Source organism: Eupeodes corollae, chromosome 3 (genome assembly GCF_945859685.1).
Source record: "Eupeodes corollae chromosome 3, idEupCoro1.1, whole genome shotgun sequence".
NCBI lineage: Eukaryota > Metazoa > Arthropoda > Insecta > Diptera > Syrphidae > Eupeodes > Eupeodes corollae.
In genome coordinates, this window is record NC_079149.1 from 44,282,414 (window position 1) to 44,301,175 (window position 18,762).

Genomic DNA, 18,762 nt, shown 5'->3' on the forward strand with positions numbered 1-18,762 from the left:
TTGTAATATTTCAAAGGCGTAGGATTTATTGACATTTTTTGAATGAATATTTTCCGGTTCTCACAAGGTAGATGGCGTCGTTGTCGTCGTTGTTGTCGTTGTAGCCGCCATCAGTTTGCTGACCGTTTCATATGGCGGCATAATATATCAGTCAGGAAATTCAATACCTACACGAGAATTTATTTACATAAAGAAATTAAGAGATGCTGGAAAAACTGTATCGAATTTCCAAATTTTAAATAATAAAAATACTCTGTGTGTGGTTCCGTTCCATATTTCGATCCAAATATACAATTCAATCGTTATCGTAGTTGAAGTATAGATTTAAATTATTATTTTCTTTCATTCTTTTTTTATGAAAAGGAAATGCTTTGACAATTAATTTATGTTTGTAAGTCTTTGTTGCGGATGATGCTCGTAAAATATTCTTATAAAGTAAAGTTTTTCCGTTGTAGGTGTGGTAAAAGGAATGTTCGATATTCATTAATTCATTACGTTTTGATATTAATGGGAAATTTTTATTGGATTATGAATTTTATCACGTAAAGTAACATGAGCGTTAAAATTGAATTCCAATGTCTAAAATTTATGGCTTTGTTCATAAATAATGCTTTGATTTGACATTAACACTATTGACGTCATTTGGCTTGTTTATTATTACTTTATTTTAGTGTTTCAATGTGTGAGTAGGTGGAGTGCATGTGTGCAAAATGTTATGATGGAAGCTCGAGAAAGTCAATAAAATAAGTATATGAACGGTGTCTATGTTGTCTTGTCGGCTTAATGGTTCAGAAAAGGTTTTGGACAGTCAAGACATATTGCTAGACATTCATATTAGCATCAATAAAATATATTTAAAATCACCTCTTTTAAAGATACCTTTCTATATTTAAAGAAATTTTAATTTGAGTTTAGATTTGTCATGCTAACAATATTTTTAAGATCTGACATCATATATCACCTGAATTTTTGGTAGATCTGTCTACTTTTTAAAATAACTCAAGATTTCCTCACAAAAAATGACAGTTGTCAACTTGACACTTAATTTGAGATCCATTTAGGTTTATAAAGATTAAAGAAGAAAAATTCAATCAAGAAATTGAAGTTAAAAATTGTGTATGAAATTTTTATTTTACAAAACATATAAAAAAAACAGTAATATTTTGTATAAGGTAAATTTAGTCGAAAGTCCATAACCCTCATCAATAATAAAACCCTAAACACACGTTTATGAATCGTGAAGATAAATTTTAACAGTGAGTTAATTTGCTTGTATACTAATAACCAAAATAAAAGTCTTTTACTTATTAGTCTTCTATTACATTATCTTCTACGGTCGCTGACAAAAGGACTGCAACATTAGTAATCTGAGTAAAAATAAACAAAAAGAGTGAAAAGGTGTTTACAAAAATTGAAACAGTCACAAAGTAACGCAATATTTTGATAGGCTTCAGTTTAAAATCAATTACATTTACGAGTGATCTAGCTGCTTTGACCAGTAGCTCATTCATTGCTGTCGTTAAATTTGCCGATCTATTACTTTTAAAATTTTGTTTCTCAGCATAAATATTTAGGGAACAATTATAGCTATAATTGGTTTTCATCATTAAAATTTGTTTGACATTTCGTTTATATAGGTTTCATTGCAAATGTCTGTCAATAAAAAAATGTCCTAATTGAAATCCACAACACATTTGTTTGTGCTGTTGAAATTTGTATTTTAATAAATATGATTTAAAATCGACCCAGCATAAAAGTCTTCATATATGCTATTCGCCCTGATGTAATGGTTGGGCTCATCAGAAGGTGACCATTACACCTTGTCTTGACGTAATTTTCCCGAATAAATCGAGATTCCATGTAGCTCGGATTATATGAAATCTCGATTTATTCGGGAAAATATGCATCAAGACAAGGTTTAATGGTCATCTTCTGATGAGCCCAACCATTACATCAGGGCGAAACGCATACATAAATGAACACTTTTGCGCTAGTTCGATTTTAAATCATATTTATTAAAATAAACGGTGTTTAGGAAAAAACAATTCGACTGATAACAGTCAAATATTTCTTGTGCATTTGTAGTTGAGTTTCATAAGAACAAATTGTTAACAATATTATTTTACCTAAAAAAATATAAAATTTTGAGTTTGACAGTCTTGAAAAATAAATTCTTACCAATTCTTAGTTATTTTCTATTTTTAACTTCCCATCGGGAGCTATTGTAATGGGTCCGATTTGTTAAATTGAAAATTTTAACATTTCTCGACGATGCAAGGTCCCTAGAGTCGAAATAAAAGATTTTTAGAAAGATGTCTGTGCGTCCGTACGTTCGCGACGTTTTTTTCTTCGTCCATAGCTCAAGAACTAGAAGAGATATCGCCTTCAAATAAATTTTGGCATACAGATAATAAGGCAGAAAGATGCAAAAAGGGCTATCAAGAAAATTGCGTGTGTGGTTTTTTTTACCATAGCAGTTTAAAAAAGAGGTGAAAATTTTGGTTGACCCTAAATATCTTACAAACCAAATACGCTAGAGACTTTAATTAAATTTTATATGATATACTGTAACGTGATACTAAACAAGTATATTTTTTGAAAAAAGTCCAATTAACGGTTTTTTAAATAAATCAAAAAACTGAAAAAAATGTGTCACCTCGAAAATTACCCGAATACAAAATGATTTTATCTCCAAAACAATTTTAAGTAACGAAAAATAGCGTTTTAAGCATCTGGTAAAATTTTAAGAAAAATCGAATTGACAGTTTTTTTACAAAAAAAAATTAACAAAAGTTGGTAAAAATTTATTTTCGAGTCAAATATTGTTCAAAACATTGAAATATTGGTTTTAAACTTATTTTATCTTTTAAAAAACATTGTTGTCAACATTCAGTAAAATTTTGGGCAAAATCGAATTGACAGTTTTCTTTTTCAAAAAATAAAAAATTTAATAGAAAATTTAACAAAAGTTGGTAAAAATTGATTTTCGACTTAAATATCTTTTCAAAAACTTGAGATTATGGCTTCAAACTTATTTTATCTCATAGGAAATATTGGTTTGAACATTCTGAAAAATTAACAAAAAAATTAATAAAAGTTGGTAAAAATTGATTTCCGACTCAAATATCTTTTCAAAACTTTGAGATTATGGCTTCCAACTTATTTCATTTTATGAGAAATATTGTTTTCAACATTCAAAAAATGTTGAGAAAAATCGAATTGACAGTTTTTTTTTATAAAAAATAAAATCTTAAAAGAAAATGTAACAAAATTTGGTAAAAATTGATTTTCAACTCAAATATCTTTTCAAAGCAGTGAGATATTGGCTTTAAACTACTTTTATCTTTTAAAAAAAATTGTTGTTAACATTCAGTAAAATTTTGAGAAAAATCGAATTGACAGTTTTATTACAAAACATAAAATTTAAAAAAAAATGTAACAAAAGTTGGTAAAAATTGATTTTCAACTTAAATATCTTTTCAAAAATTTGAGATATTGGCTTTAAATTACTTTCATCTTTTAAAAAACATTTTTGTCAACAATCAGTAAAATTTTAAGAAAAATCAAATTGACAGTTTTTTACAAAAAATAAAAACTTAAAAGAAAATTTAACAAAAGTTGGTCAAAATTCTAATCTACAAAAAAAAATACTCAAATTTGGTAAAAATTGATGTTCGGTTCTTGATGTCTCTCAAATTAATTTCATTCATCCAATTTGTAAAAAATTAATCAATGCTACTTACATAAATTTTCAAACTTGACTATTTCTGTCTATAAAAAACATTGTTGGTATTTTAAAAATGTGTAAGAATAATTCAACTGACAACTTGTTTAACTCAACACGAAAACCTACAAACTTCTAAGCAAGGTAAATCGACAGACGGGATGGGAAGTTGTCAGTTTGGGTGGCATCCACGCCCCTTTTTTAACGTAATAGTTATTTGAATTTTTTAAAACAGTGTTTTCAAGAAATATGACGGTAGACTCTGTTGTATTTATAAACTAGGCCCCTAATAAAAGTTTAAAACATGTTGTTATTATAACAACAACGGATTTGATTACACATCACAATTTTAAATTTAAAACAAAAATGCTAATTTATTAACATGAAATCGTATTTTATAGCATTTGAATATGTAATTAATGCTTTGCTATTTATACTTTTTACAGTGTTTTTCTCGAAACAGCTGGTGAACCAGTCCTATAGGTTGTTGTTTTTTATGCAAATAATTAAAACATGTGACAATTCTTTAAGTTATTCAATAATTAAGATTAAAAATAAAATATGCACATCATTTGTAAAATTTTGCAAAACACAGACGGTTGTTGTTTTACCTTTATCTTCGCAGGAAATATTATAGTAACAGTTTATTTAATTAAGTAATTGTAGGAAAATTAATTACAGTTAAAAAAAAACTGATTACTCAAGTATTTTACAATAAAATATATTCCGAGTACATTCCTACAATTTATGATATCGTTAGCAGACTGTAAATGTAAACATTCTTATATAAACAAATACGAAGAATTTTTAAAGCAAACAAAAAAGCTTAACAATATTCAGAACTTTTTGAAAAATTATTATTAAAACCGCGGATTCGTACGACTATAAAATATAATAAATAAATCTCTAGAAAGTACTCAAAAATCTTTCTCTTATTGCAAAAAATGGCCATTTAATCAAATTTACAACATTTTATCAAGTTTTTGAAATAAGCCAACTAGACTAAATTTTGCTATCTTAAAAAGAAGAACTTTCGATTTTATCTTTTCACATAAAATTAATTTTGAGACTTATTTGTTTTTGTGATCCACTTAAGTCTTAAAAGACTATTTCATTGCCCTAAATATCACTAAGTGCATCTCTAAAAATGTATGGGTAAGCATATTCATTGGAAAGAAAGTCTTTGGATGACAGAGATAACGCATCAAAAAGAAAAAAAGATTTCCATAGTTAACAAGCTTAACCTACATTTTTGTCGTCTCTATAAATATTGTGGACCATTTTTTTTCTGTTATTTGAAAGACACATTCAATATACCTTTATTTGATGCCGGTCGATAACCATTGCAACACCTTTTCACATCTTTCTCTAAACTCTAGAACCATTCAAAGCTATACAACAGTAAACCTTTTTCTTGTCTTTTTAACAAAAACTCTTCCAGGTAGGTACATTTTGTATACTTTATTATTTTTATCTTTTGTTGTTTTTTTTTTTGTCTACCCACCGCAAAAGATCATTCGAAAGTTGTTTAAGGCTGTGGTTACAGTGGGTTCACATGAATATGTTTCCAGTTGATATTTGTTCTGATTTAATTTATAGCAAGTTTAAAAAATGCCCAAACATAAATAAGAGAAAGGCTTTTTTAAAACTACTTTGAAATGAATTGGAAGCTTATCCAATTTTGTTTTATTTTAAAAACTTTAAACCTAAATGTAACATGTTCTTAACTTTAAAACTCAGCTTCACTTTTAACCTCTATGTTCACTGGTATTTTCTAAATTCGAAGACTTATAACTCGGTAATAAAATAAGTTGCAACAAATATTTCGCTATATTTCTGGCTTTCTTCTTATCTAACAGAATTTATTTCTTAAATTTCCATTCTTGTTTATGTTCAAAGATTTCCGAAACTCTATTGTTTTGAAAAATCTTAAACAAATTTTAAGTTCACAAAAGCGCCAAAACGATCTAGAGTCTCCCTTTTTTCAACTTAAACAAAATTTAGCTCACAAAAATTTCAAAGTGATCGTTAGTGAAAATACGCATCAAATGTAACCGTAGCCTTAAACAAAAACTTTAAATCATACACATACCCACTCACCTATCAGACCTAAAGCTTTGTAGATATACAGAAAAAGAAAGAGAGAAAGATATCAATCAGAGCCAGAGCTCTATACAGACTCTGTCTAAATAAACACCAAAGGGCAATTCACTGCTTTATGGAAATTTTCTAGTGCCACCGCTGTCACTAACAATTTCAACGGCAAGGCATCTAATGAGAATCAGAAAAAAAATCAGTACTGTTCGTTTGGTTCGTTCATCTAACCTGGAGCGGGATATATCTTAGATGGTTTAAAACGCTCATACGCCGCCGCAGCGCCATCGCGCCGCTGTGCTACTCTACGGTGCTAAAGTCGTAAACCCGTTCAATTCCAAACATTGAGTTGGTCAGGAGAGGTGTGAGGGTTGTCGATAAATTATTCCAGTAAAATTCATTGCAGAAATTGCTGAAATAAAGCTCTAGGATTAAAGTCGATAAAATCCATGGCAAATAAATGAGGTATTTGGAAAGATTATTTTAACGAACTGTTTATGTTAGAACTATCTTATGCTGAAAGAAGATAAGGTTGTGTCTTTCTTCATTAGGAATTTAGGATATCTAGGCTGTGATATATTATTGCTTGTAGTTATCCTCATCTTTTATATATGTATTTATCAAAGCTGATTGGGTCACCCTGTACAAAACTTGCTATTTCTATAGATACTTTTGTAAGCATCAAAAACCTCCAAATGCGGTTGTATACCTTCTTTGAGGTTTTTCCCTCTAACGGGGGATTAATCATCAAATCCTTCCCTGGCTTATGTATGTAGCTAGGCAGTTATAAATAGTTAGATAGGTAGATATATCTATACGGAAAAAGGTACAAAGATTGAACCGCAAATAAAATAGAAAACAACAAAGAAAATCTTAGGTAGGTAATAGGTAGTACATTTGTATATCTATACTAGTTAGATACAAAACAAAAACAACAACAACAGAAAAAAAGTGTCTCGACTCTTTAACTGGAAACTTAACAATTTAAACTAGTCTCAAGCTCTCAACAGTTGAAATATCGAACAACCACAGATATAACAGCAACAACAGCAGCTATAGAGTCAACGTTCAGCATCGAGAGAGTCACACTAAGTTAAGCGTAACAAATCGCATGCGTAGGAAGAGTGAAAAACCTGAGATTCAAACACTACGACGACGACGCATACGACAACTACGGACGACGAGCGACGCGACGTTCATCGACGATAAACACTAAATTTCACAAGGAATAGGTAGAGGTACCAACTATGTTGTAGACTTCTGTATAACCATATAAAAGGTGAAGAAACTTTACGTTTCATTATCTGTAAATGCAAACTCTGCTTAGACTTTTACACACTCCGTTTTTATGCCTGTATATTGTATACCTATAGCGACTAAAGTTAAGACCTTTTGTTTGTTTGTTTTTCTTTTATTTTTTGATTTTTTGGGTTCCTTTCATTTTTCCTTTGCGGGGGCATAAGGAGACTTTTTATTATGTTTAATATTTATCATGCCTTTGCAATAACAGGAAACGCATTTTTGTTATTCGATGAGAGTTATATCTACGACCCTACTGTTACTACGTCCTTTCTGAACTTATACTATACAACCGCCATGTTGTTTTCTCATTGTGTTGTGTGCATAATATTTAACCAAACGTCATCATTGATTGATTACTGCCAATATTTGTTAAAAAAAAAACATCCTTTCCAATTAAATTTGACGAAAATTACCATGGCAGCACTTTGGAGATCAAAACAACTGGCATCATCTTCCCTTTTTTGAGTCTGAACTTTGAAGTCTGAAACTCTGAAAGAAGTCTACAAATTGCATTGTGAGACAATCGTGCCCCATGTCTTTGGTTAATGGGATCATCATTCACTTTTTATATCTACCCTACGTCTTATATTAATTTTAGGGTATGTTAAGTTTTCTTTTTCATTTAAACAACAGTAAAAACATCAATTGAACGCTAAAAGTGACATTTTGTCATTCTTTCGTTAAAAATTCAAAGGTATAGTTTAGTTTTATAATCTGAAACAAATGGGTGACAGAAATCTATAACCAAACATTATTTGAAAATGTCTGGTAACCAATTGCTGATGCAAAAGTGATCCTTATTAGGCTTTTAGTAGATCTATCCATTCTGAGAAACTTTACATTTTAAAACATCTTCGTCAATTTCCAGCGCAAGAAATATCAAACAAGAAGCTAATACATTAAATAATCAACTTAACGAAGAAGACTGTTCAAAATAAGGAAGTGAATCGAAAACATTGAAATGTAAACTTTTGACAGTTCAGTTTTCACAGATCGAATACGCGAACAGTTCCATTTTGTTTTCTGTCAAAAAGCAGAGAAGCTATAGAATGACTATTCTCATAGGGTAAATTATCCCATGATCATCAATTTAAAAATGAGTATTTTAAAGAGTGTTTCTTTCTTCTTTGCATTTAAAAGAAAAAAATAAAACAAAAATAAGTTCCGCTCACGACATATGGCGTGGTCTGGCTAATGTTTGCGAAAAAATAACATACGACAAGTAGGTAAATTGTGTGTGCGTGTGCATATGCACATGTCGCAATTTTCGGGATTCCTTGAACCTTTTTCGTTTTGGTTCCACTTAAGCAATTTATTAAAAGTTCTTTTTTATTCCCCATTGGTTTGAAATTAGCTGCGGATGGTTAAGAAGAATGTAAAGTAAAAAAAGAACTTGTACTAAAAGTTCCCTTTCTTTATATTTTGCACCTGGTTGTGGCAAGACATGATCACTGAACACCATGTCCATTGTTTTTTTTGTATTTTCTTGGAACCGAGACTACCGACCGACGACGACGAAGACGACGACATTCTTTCCACAGTTCATCTCACTACTAGGTTATTTTTGAAACAAAATATAAATTAATTTCTTTTCTTATGTTTCTGTCTTAAAGACATTAAAAGGAAGTTGACCTCCAAGGATGTTTCTCATTTTTTAATGATTTCTTTGACCGATAAAAAGTGAAGATATTTTTGTCGCTAGTAATTTTTTATGAAGTTATAAGTGAAAGGATTTGTGTTTTTTTTTTTTGTCGGTTGTTTCCATGCCAAGTTAATTTATCTCTTTTTTCTTTTTAACTTCAATTTAATGTTCTTTGTATACCTATACTTAAATTTAGCTGCTTATCATTTTTATTTGTTTGAAAATACTTAACATACATTAAGTGTGACATTTAGATAATAGAATAACATATCAATTTTGTGTTGAAGCTTAGGCTTGACGTGTTAGGACGTCAATTTTATTTAAGTATCGATACTCTACATTCTACATCAAAAGAAATAAATATTTAAAATATTTTTCATTTTTGTTTTTATTTTCAGTCGGGTGAAGTCGATTTATTGCATTGATAGCCTTAATCAAAAAGTAAGTTTTTATTTTTAAGAATTTATTGGAAACAAATTTAATACCTTTAAGTTTTTATCGTATGATTGATGATTTTTGTTTTACTTCGTGTCAAGCATCACATTATTCAAGAATTTGAAAAATCATTTTATTTAAAAATTGTCTTTTTGTGATACGTTTACAAGAATCTATAATGGGCTACTATCTTAAGTGACACAGACAAACGAATTCCAAAATTCTAAATTCCAAGACGGCTGATTTGGGATTTTAATGCTAAAAAGATCGATTGTGACATAGGTTTTGTGGCGATGTGATTGCTAAGAAAGCAATGCACCAAAATGAAATGCGTCTTCGGTTTTTCAGCCAAATCGGCCAATTCAAGATTCTCAAAGGCTTTAACTGCGAAAGGATAACGTAGCGGATGGTCATACGACTTCAATTGGATCTTGTAAGCAAATAATACGAGATCTTTGTGTAAAATTCTCTTCAGGGAAGTGAGTGAAGTTTTGAACTTTTGAGATCAATGTCGAGTTAATGTTCGAGAATTGATACTCACTGCTTCGGCCACATTACCTCCAATCTACTCTGTGAACAGGAACTTGTCTTTAATGGATGAAACACAAATTATCTTCAGATTCGACTTTGCCTGACGTTTACTAGTTCACCCATAGAATTTCAATGCATGCTATCACAATGAAACTGGTTCTAGTTCAAATTTGCTGAACATTTGCTTTGTCTGACAGCTGTAAGGAAAAATCAACAAACAAAATGCATTTGCTTTTGGAGGGATTCCCATTGGTTATTATAGAAATGTCATTGAAAGCAACCTCGAAGCAGGCCCATCGTAACGCAGACGAAGCCGAAGCTGAAGCGTGTTTCAGCCATAAAAGTCACACTTTTTGTGCTGTAGAGCACTTACTATAAAAACAATCTATAAAACGACTCATTTCGTTCGGTATGAAAGTGAATTTCTGTTAAAATTTCGAGCTGGAAACAGTTGTCAGTGTCTTTCCTAAATTTTGGCAAGTGACAGAAAAGGAAAAAAATTATTAATTTTTTAATTTTCCCAAAACAAGCAAACAAACGATTTAATTTGGAAAAACTAACTAGAAACTATTTTTTTTTTAAATTATCTACAAACATGGTGATGGTGAGTGATTAGATTGGGAAACATTTTATTTTATCTTCCTGATTTATCAACTTACGAGTATGTATATCTGTAATACGCAAATAGGTAAAAATGAAAGATTCACACATGAAATAATTGGTCTTATTCGAAGATAGGCACAGCAATGGAAAGGGAATGATTCCTAAATCACAATCCGAAATTTCAGGACTCTAGGTGGTCTAGATTAAGAAATAATAGAGTTTAAAAATTGTCCTCTAGGTGAAAACTTTTGACCATTTATTACGAGTTTTAAGCGAGATGTTTGTATTTTAAGTTTGAAGAGATGTTCGTTGTGCAGAGAAAACCAAAAGAGAAAAAAAGAGAAAATACGCTCAAAGGGAAGATCATTTCATTAGTCTGACAGAGAGTAGGGTCAATCCATTCGCGTTCGACAATTTATATGATTTTAACATTTTGCAATATGACAACTATACTCTACTAAACACGCCTAGAAAACAAATTAAGTTTTGGATATGTCAGCGCGAAGTCAGATCCTTAATCCAACAGAAAATTTGTGGAGGTATTAAGAGAGCTTATAAATAAATGAAAAAAAGTTAGATACTACAATTAAGAGAGCTTAATAGAAGATAAAATCAAAAATGCATCAGAGCTTTTTGAGAACGTTACCCGTGTTTTGTTGGAAAATCTATCAATAGTATAGTAGGATTTTACACGAATAACAATACCAATATCCGCAGTATGAATACTACCGATAAAAGTTAAAGTAGAATCTTACTACGGATGGGTTTTTGACATTTATACGAGTCTCGAATGGATCTTATGTGATTTCGTTCTTGGTCGATGGCTGTGTTAATTGAGTAGTTTTGCATTTGGACTCATGTGATTTCCATTGGGGTATAGAATCAATCTGTTACTGTTGATATTATTAAGTTTGCTAGTTAAAATGGACTAACTGGGCTTATGTTCCAAGAGAAAACAATAGAAACGATAATTAAGTTTTGCTATATTTTCACCAAAGGTTTATCTCAGTTAAGATTAAATAAATCTTAATGGTGTTCGTACCGCATAAGAAGATTTCAAAATGATTAAGTTCGACAGCACTTTCTAAAATGCAAATGATGTTTCGATGTTTCTTGTGAAGTGCAAGTGAGATAGTTTGATTCGTATTAAACAATGAAAAACTGAATAGTTCAGCACTATATAAAAATATGCAACATACTCCAAGTGCAATCTTTTTTTAATTTGATTAAAACAAAACCATATTTTTTGTACACAAAAATGCAAATGAATAAACCATAATGCATTTTAAGCGAAACCTACTCCTCTACACAGGTTTTTCTTCACAAATCAATCAGTTAATCAATCGAATCAAGCTCATTTCAACTCGATTCATGTATATAAAGAATTGAGGCGAGCTACAAGCTCGCTTCAACACCACATGTAATATCTACGAAAAACCCTCCTCCTTGAAGCAATTGTTAAATTAGCTTTTTTTACAGATGTTATCTTTCTTGAAAGCTGTCCATTTTATTAGTTTTAATAAGTTTTTTTTTAACTAAGTTAATTTTAACTTTTGATTTTTACAAAACTTTCTTCTATTTGTGTTATTTCTGTGTTTATTCTGACAGATCTTCTTTCAGTTGAAACAATTTTTAAATACAAAAATTTGGCTATTGCCGATGAATTTTCTACTATACTACGGATATTGATGGTAGCCAGACTTTGAAGCCGTTGTGCAGCTAAAATAAACCTAACCCGACCAAGTACTTACGCATTAGCTAGAAAATGCGTTCAATTAGCTTTAAATTAAATAAAACTCTATAAACTTTTGTTAAACCCAAAATATTTCAAATTAATTTTGAAGATGAAAACATATGTATTTTCTTGTAAAAAAAATAATTGTGCTTATTTTGAAATGAAACTAACGACACAAACATTTAACAAAGAAATGTTTTTACTACATACTATAAAATATATTAGAAGAATATTTTAAGAATATATAAATTCAACCTTCAATTATGTTAGTTTTAACTGTAAATTAAAAAAAAATCTTTTAACTTATTTCTTTTTACTTCTAAAACTGTGGAACAAGAATATTTTAAAACAAAAACGGCACCCTGTTTGCTTTTATCTGGTTTTTCCCTATTTTTCAATAACAAGAATCAAATTAATGAAGAGAGTTACTTGATGTCTCCTAAATTCCATATTTTTAAACACTGGAATGCGTTTCTGCATTTAAACATACCTTAATGTAAGACACAAAATAATATGGAGCATATTCATAGTCAAATTTTAAACCCGAGTCTATTGGAACTGGAGTCTAAAATTAATATATGGGTTAGACATAGCTGCTATTGATTAAGACTTTTCCAACTCTGTTTAATTAATAACAGGTTTAAGGCATATTCTACTACAATTTTGAAAAAATTTCACTTAAGCCTATACAAAAAATGGCTTGCAGAGGGTAACAAAATAAATTGCGTTAGCTGGAGAGCTAAAATCTTTCAAACCCTTTAAAATATTTTGTTTGCTGTTAGTTGAGAAATTTTATGAAGTCGGGCTGGTAGTTTTAAGACTTGGAAGCACGCAGATATTAGATATAAGCAAACATTTTATTTAATTTCGATCTATATATATATAATATTTAGAAGGTCAACTATAAACTTGACAGTTTTCTTTTCTCGGATCGATATCTTTCATACAAATCGTCTTCATCTATTTCAAAGGGGTCCAATCGGGTTAAGTAGAATTTAAAAATAAATTGGGTGGCGCAACAGTCCGTTTGAGAACTAGGGCCTAGTGACTGACAACTCTCAACCATTCCTGTGTCCGAGTAATGTTGTCAGAGATGGAAGGGACCTACAGTTCATATGCCTATTCCGAACGGCTTATTTGAGAAAGCAATTTTCATGACAAGAATTACTCTTGGAGAATTTGTCAATTCCTCGCAAAAGGCAGTAGCCGTGAAAAAAAACTTAAGGTGGCATCGCACTAACCATCATGCACACAGGTTAAGTAGAGCTGAATTTTAATTTAGCAAAGACAAAATCAGAACTTATGAAGGAACTATGAAATGACCCTTCATATCGAGTTTAAAAAAACGTGTTTGACTATTTCAAAATTCAATCTAGCAATCTGCGGTAAATTTCAATATGCGAAAACAAACCTCATCTCTTTGTTTTTGTAACTCACATTTATTCATGTGTGAGTTCAGCCTAAGAGTGATGTGACCGACAGCGGCAACTAGGAAATAAGGCATACAAACTTATCCATACTTAATGCATATACAAATTAAGCTTTAGCTTTGAAGTCAAAATCAAACCGTTTTGTCAATCGTACGAAAAGAAAAAAAACACTTGCCATTTAAAATAACAAATAATATAATATTAATTTTTTGAAATCCCCCATACATTTTTTTCTGCTTGCGCCCCTGGCCTTCTGAGATCTAAGACCCAATAATGTCTAAAGTCAAAGGGTTACCACTGAATTTCAAAAATATTTACTCTGGAACACTTTAATGCTAAAATATTGAAGTATCTATTTTACCACCATGGTACAATCATAATAAATACAATCTTTAGGTTTAAAAAAAATATTTGTAGGCAGCACGAAAACCATATACAAACATTTAACTTTTGACGAATAGCTAATTTCGACTAGACGATCAGACGTCTTCAATAAAAGTTTTATAATTCTTTTCAAGAACAACCCGTATAAGAACAAGCCTTAAAAAACAAACTTGTCCTTATTTATATTTTATATGCATTTATTGTGTTATGTTGAACATATATGTACATACATTTGTATAGAAACGTTCCAAGATCGCAATAAATCAAATTTACAATGTTTCAAATTAAAATGCCAGACGACGACGACGCCCCCGACTTAATGTTTGCCACTATTTGTTCCTAATTGCTGGTGACAATATCGTGCTTCGTGCATTTCTGTTTTACAACAATGCACTCACTCAGTGCTGCACTCTTGCATGTAATAAACGTACGTTTAAAAAAAAAAACGTATTTACTTTACGTCTTCGTAAAGACAGACAAAAACACAATACTTTGCTAACCTACCTACAAGTTTATATCGTCGGGCACTGTCTTTTGTAAGTTTTGTTGATTTTATAGAGTTATTGATGATATGTTGATGAACAATGAGAACCAAGACTCCGTCTGTCATGAATATGGGCAAACGGCGACATCTATGACCGACCGTCAGTCTATCTGTTTGATTGTCTCATAGGTTTATTATTCGCAAGCCAAGTTATGGGTACCTTTACCCAAAGGCTATATCTTAATAGCTGAGGACGAGACCATAAAACAAAATTCCACAAAGCCTGCATCAGGTATAGCTTTAGAGAATGTGCATGTGTGGAAAGGTATGCATCTCAATGGAAAACGTTCGTCTCTTTCAAAAAAGTGCTTACAAGACAAGTTTTTGAAAATATATTTTACTCGTTCAAAGCCAACAAAAGGTACGGTCTTCCTTCTTTCGGAGTTATTGTTTGTATATTATTGTCAATTCAGTGCCAGGCGAAAAATTGTCACTCATTTACATGATGTGTTTTCAATGGATCGACGAAGTCGAAGAGACACGGTGATGACGTGTAACCTAAAAGTGCACCGACTACGACTCGCAGATGGGTGATCACATCGTCGAGTCGCGTCAGTGCAGCCAGTGTTGCACGGAGGTGCAGTCTTGACTGCTGAAATGATCGGGGGAGGGCTGATATCGGAGTGTTGATATTCCATTTATTTTTCTACAGTCATAAACTGAAAATCGCACAATGGAATCATAATATTTTTAAATAATAATTGTGTGTTTACTGTCGGGTCTTGTTGGGTATGGGTGACACATGTATACCAACATTATACCTGGCGTCTTAAACTCAAGGCGAAATAAATTAGCAACAATATCAATCTACATACCTACGTACCTTTATTTCATAGCTTCAGATGTAGGTACGTACGATTAAAAAATGAATTTCAACAAAAAATTCCTGTTCGTCATCTCATTTGCATACAAATTGAGCTCAAAGTACCAAACTTACCAAGATACCGCAGAGGTTTCTTTTCGTTTTTTTGTGTGTTGTTGTTGTCTTTTTGAATAAAATAACGTGATGTCAAAATATTTATTTTTAGATATTTGTTGGCTTTTGAACTGGAAGTTCTTAGAATGTGAAAATTCAATAATGCTGTTATTCACGTTTTAAAAATTTCAATGACATGTGATTGTTTAGTGACGTCACGAGAATTTGAATTTGGTTTGTCTTCTATTTAAAGGTTTGTAGGTTCAAGCAAATTGTGTTCCTTAATTCAATTGAATTTTAACAGTTTGTATCCGTTGTTGAAGCAACTATCATTCTATTTTTAATAATGGGGTAGTTCTTAATTGCTAAATGTCAAAATATAAAATTTTCAAAAGTGACAGATGCCCAAATGACGGATTATTCAAAGTTAAACTCTCTTTTGGGAAACTCTTTACATCAGAATTAGCTCTCTTTTCGAAAATATTCCCAAATTCCTGAGATTCTATGGTAGGCGAGGTAACGAATCCGCGAAGGATTTCAGACCAATAAGCTTAACATCTTTTGTGCTTAAAACCTTGGAGCGCATTCTTGATTACCATATTAGAGAAATCCTAGTTGGACGACCTCTCAAAAGCTCTCAGCATGCTTATCTTAAGCGTACTGTAGAACAAACAATCCATTATAAAGAATTTACTCTTGCCACCTTCCTAGACATAGAAGGTGCTTTTAACAACGTCCTTACAGAATCCATAGAAGAATCGCTCGTTAAGTTCAGTGTAGAAGACTTCATTCGAGAATGGATTATTTCCATGCTCAGTGGTAGGAAGATTCGAGCTACTCTAGGCAATCACAACAAAACACGTGAGTAGAGGAACACCCCAGGGTGGTGTCCTTTTGCCTTTTCTATGGCTTCTGGTCATGGATACAATTCTCGTTAAATTAGAGAGATGTGGAGTGAAGGCGGTAGCTTATGCGGATGATTTGGTGCTATTGGTGTCCGGAAAGTACACCTCTGTGATTATTAAAATCACGGAGTCAGCTTTGAAGAAACTGGGCCACGAGTTGGGGACTAGGAGTTAACCAAAGTAAAACTGAACTGTTGCTCTTTTCCACCAAAACTAAAGTACCGCCCTTAACGCTACCTCGACTCAACGGTCAAATCCTATCATTGTCTTCCAGTGCAAAATATTTGGGAGTTATACTCGACCCTAAACTAAACTGGAAACTAAATATTGAAGTACGGGTTAAGACGGCCTGTGTTGCCTTCTACGCCTGCAGCAAAACTTTCGGCAAAAAGTGGGGACTTCAGTCGAAGATGATTTTATGGACGTACACAGCCGTAGTACGTCCAATCTTAACATATGGTTCGATTGTGTGGTGGCCTGCTTTTAGCAAAGCCTATAATATTGATAAGCTAAATAAGGTTCAGAGAACAGCTTGCGGGGCACCACAGGGGCCATGCGTACTTGCCCAATGGACGCCATAAACGTTATTTTGGATCTTCTACCAATCGAACTTTTTATTAAATACATAGTTTCCTGCAGCGCTATTAGGCTGAAGGAATCAAACAGATGGCTGTCAAAACCTTATGGTCACAGCAACACAACGAAATTGATTCCCTCAGATATTATCTCGGTAGACACTGACTACTGCACTCCTACTTTGAGCCTTAGTAAGGGTTTTAAGGTTATTTTCCCATCGAGAGAAGATTGGGAGGATGACATCGTGTCGATAGGTTTCGACACAACCATCTTTACTGACGGCTCAAAGATGGAGTGCGGAGTTGGTCCTGGGATCTGTTCGGAGTCCCTAAATGTAGCCAAATCCTTTAGGCTTCCTGACTTTGCTAGTGTTTTTCAGGCTGAACTGCTAGCAATAAGGAAGGCATGTAAGATACTTAAACAAAATCCAAACCAAAACCGAAGTGCGGCTATCTTTACAGACAGTCAGGCAGCTGTCAAAGCCATTAACTCGGCCATATCCTCATCTAAATTGTTCCAGCAATGTAGCTATGAGATTGCGAGCCTGAACATTAACCTCGGTGTCACCCTGATCTGGGTTCCGGGCCATAGTGGTATCGTGGGAAATGAACGGGCTGACGAGCAAGCCAGGCAAGGATCGGCCCTTCATGGGCTCACTTGCGGAAATAGTTAACATTCCTCTTGGTACTATGAAGGGTAAAATCTTTTCTATCTACCAAACTGAATCAAACCGAAGGTGGAGCAATTTACCCAACTGCATTATATCTAGGAAGATATGGCCCACTTGAACTTGATGAGCTATCTGAGACAAAGATTAGAGACCTAAACTTTTTTCTCAATGCGACAAAATGGCTCTAACATAATCGCTATGATGCTTCTCTATAAATCTATCCCTTTCAATCAAAGGTCAAACGAGTGTTTGGTATCAAAACGGCACACTACAGCGCTAATTGGATCTCAGGCTAGGTTGCCTTGAGATCGCCATTTCTAAATACCTCTGGTATAATAATAAATTCAAACGGCTGCATAAAGAATCACACTTAAGCCTTACTTTGATTTTTTCAAAAATAATTCGATTTTATTCTCTAACTAATTTGCACTTAATCACATGACTTACTTATACAACTTATATATAATCTGCTCATGGGCATATACATTTGTATGAGTTCTTAATATATTAAAATAATTTTATTAAATAAGCCTCTATATGATTTTATTATTTATGAAATCAATTTGAATATTGATTTATTGTTTAACCAAGCAGAGTGTTAACTTTAAGTTCTTCATCATGGTCATAAGACCAGCGACAATAAAAAAAAAGGCGAGAAAGTTTTCTTTTGTTCAAAATATTTATTATGTCAAGTCAACAATAAAAGGCTTCAAACTATTAATATTCTTTAACAAGCCTTAATCCTCCTGATTACAGCACATTATAATTTACTTCTAAATATTTATAAAAGCTTTCTCTATTGTATGCATTTCCATATTTTGTTATGGGAAAAAAGAACAAATCTCAAAGAAAAAACAAAAATTAAAAATTAAAGAAAAATGTCATTCGATGCGGAATGCATATAAACATGAACATTTTTATTTATGAAATAATACCTAATTGGATATGCATTTTTATCAAAGATAATCACCGCATCTTTGACAACTTACAACACCACAAAGTTAATTCCAATGCAAGTTGTATTATAAAGAACACAAATTAATGAATTAATTTAAAAGTTAAATTTAAAATCATTAAAAAGATACAAATAACGAAAAAAGAGAAACGCATATATTTAATGTGAAAATTACATTGAACTTGTTGTTATTTTAAGTCACCTTTTTTGAGAGGCTTTAATGTCATGTAATAATTTTTTTTTTTAAGAATGCACCTTTTGTTTGAACCTGGAAATATTTATATAATGAAGATACAAAACACACAAAGTTTAATTA

The 18,762-nt window shown here is 31.8% G+C and overlaps 1 protein-coding gene across 1 annotated transcript in view; it reads left to right on the forward strand.

The window, feature by feature from the left end:
* Window positions 1–18,762, forward strand: part of LOC129951605 (protein scribble homolog) — a 63,437-nt gene that overhangs the window by 27,359 nt on the left and 17,316 nt on the right. Inside the window, exon 3 of the mRNA XM_056063847.1 lies at window positions 9,161–9,203. The gene's annotated coding sequence lies outside the window, so the exon portion shown is untranslated. The remainder of the gene's footprint in view (window positions 1–9,160; window positions 9,204–18,762) is intronic.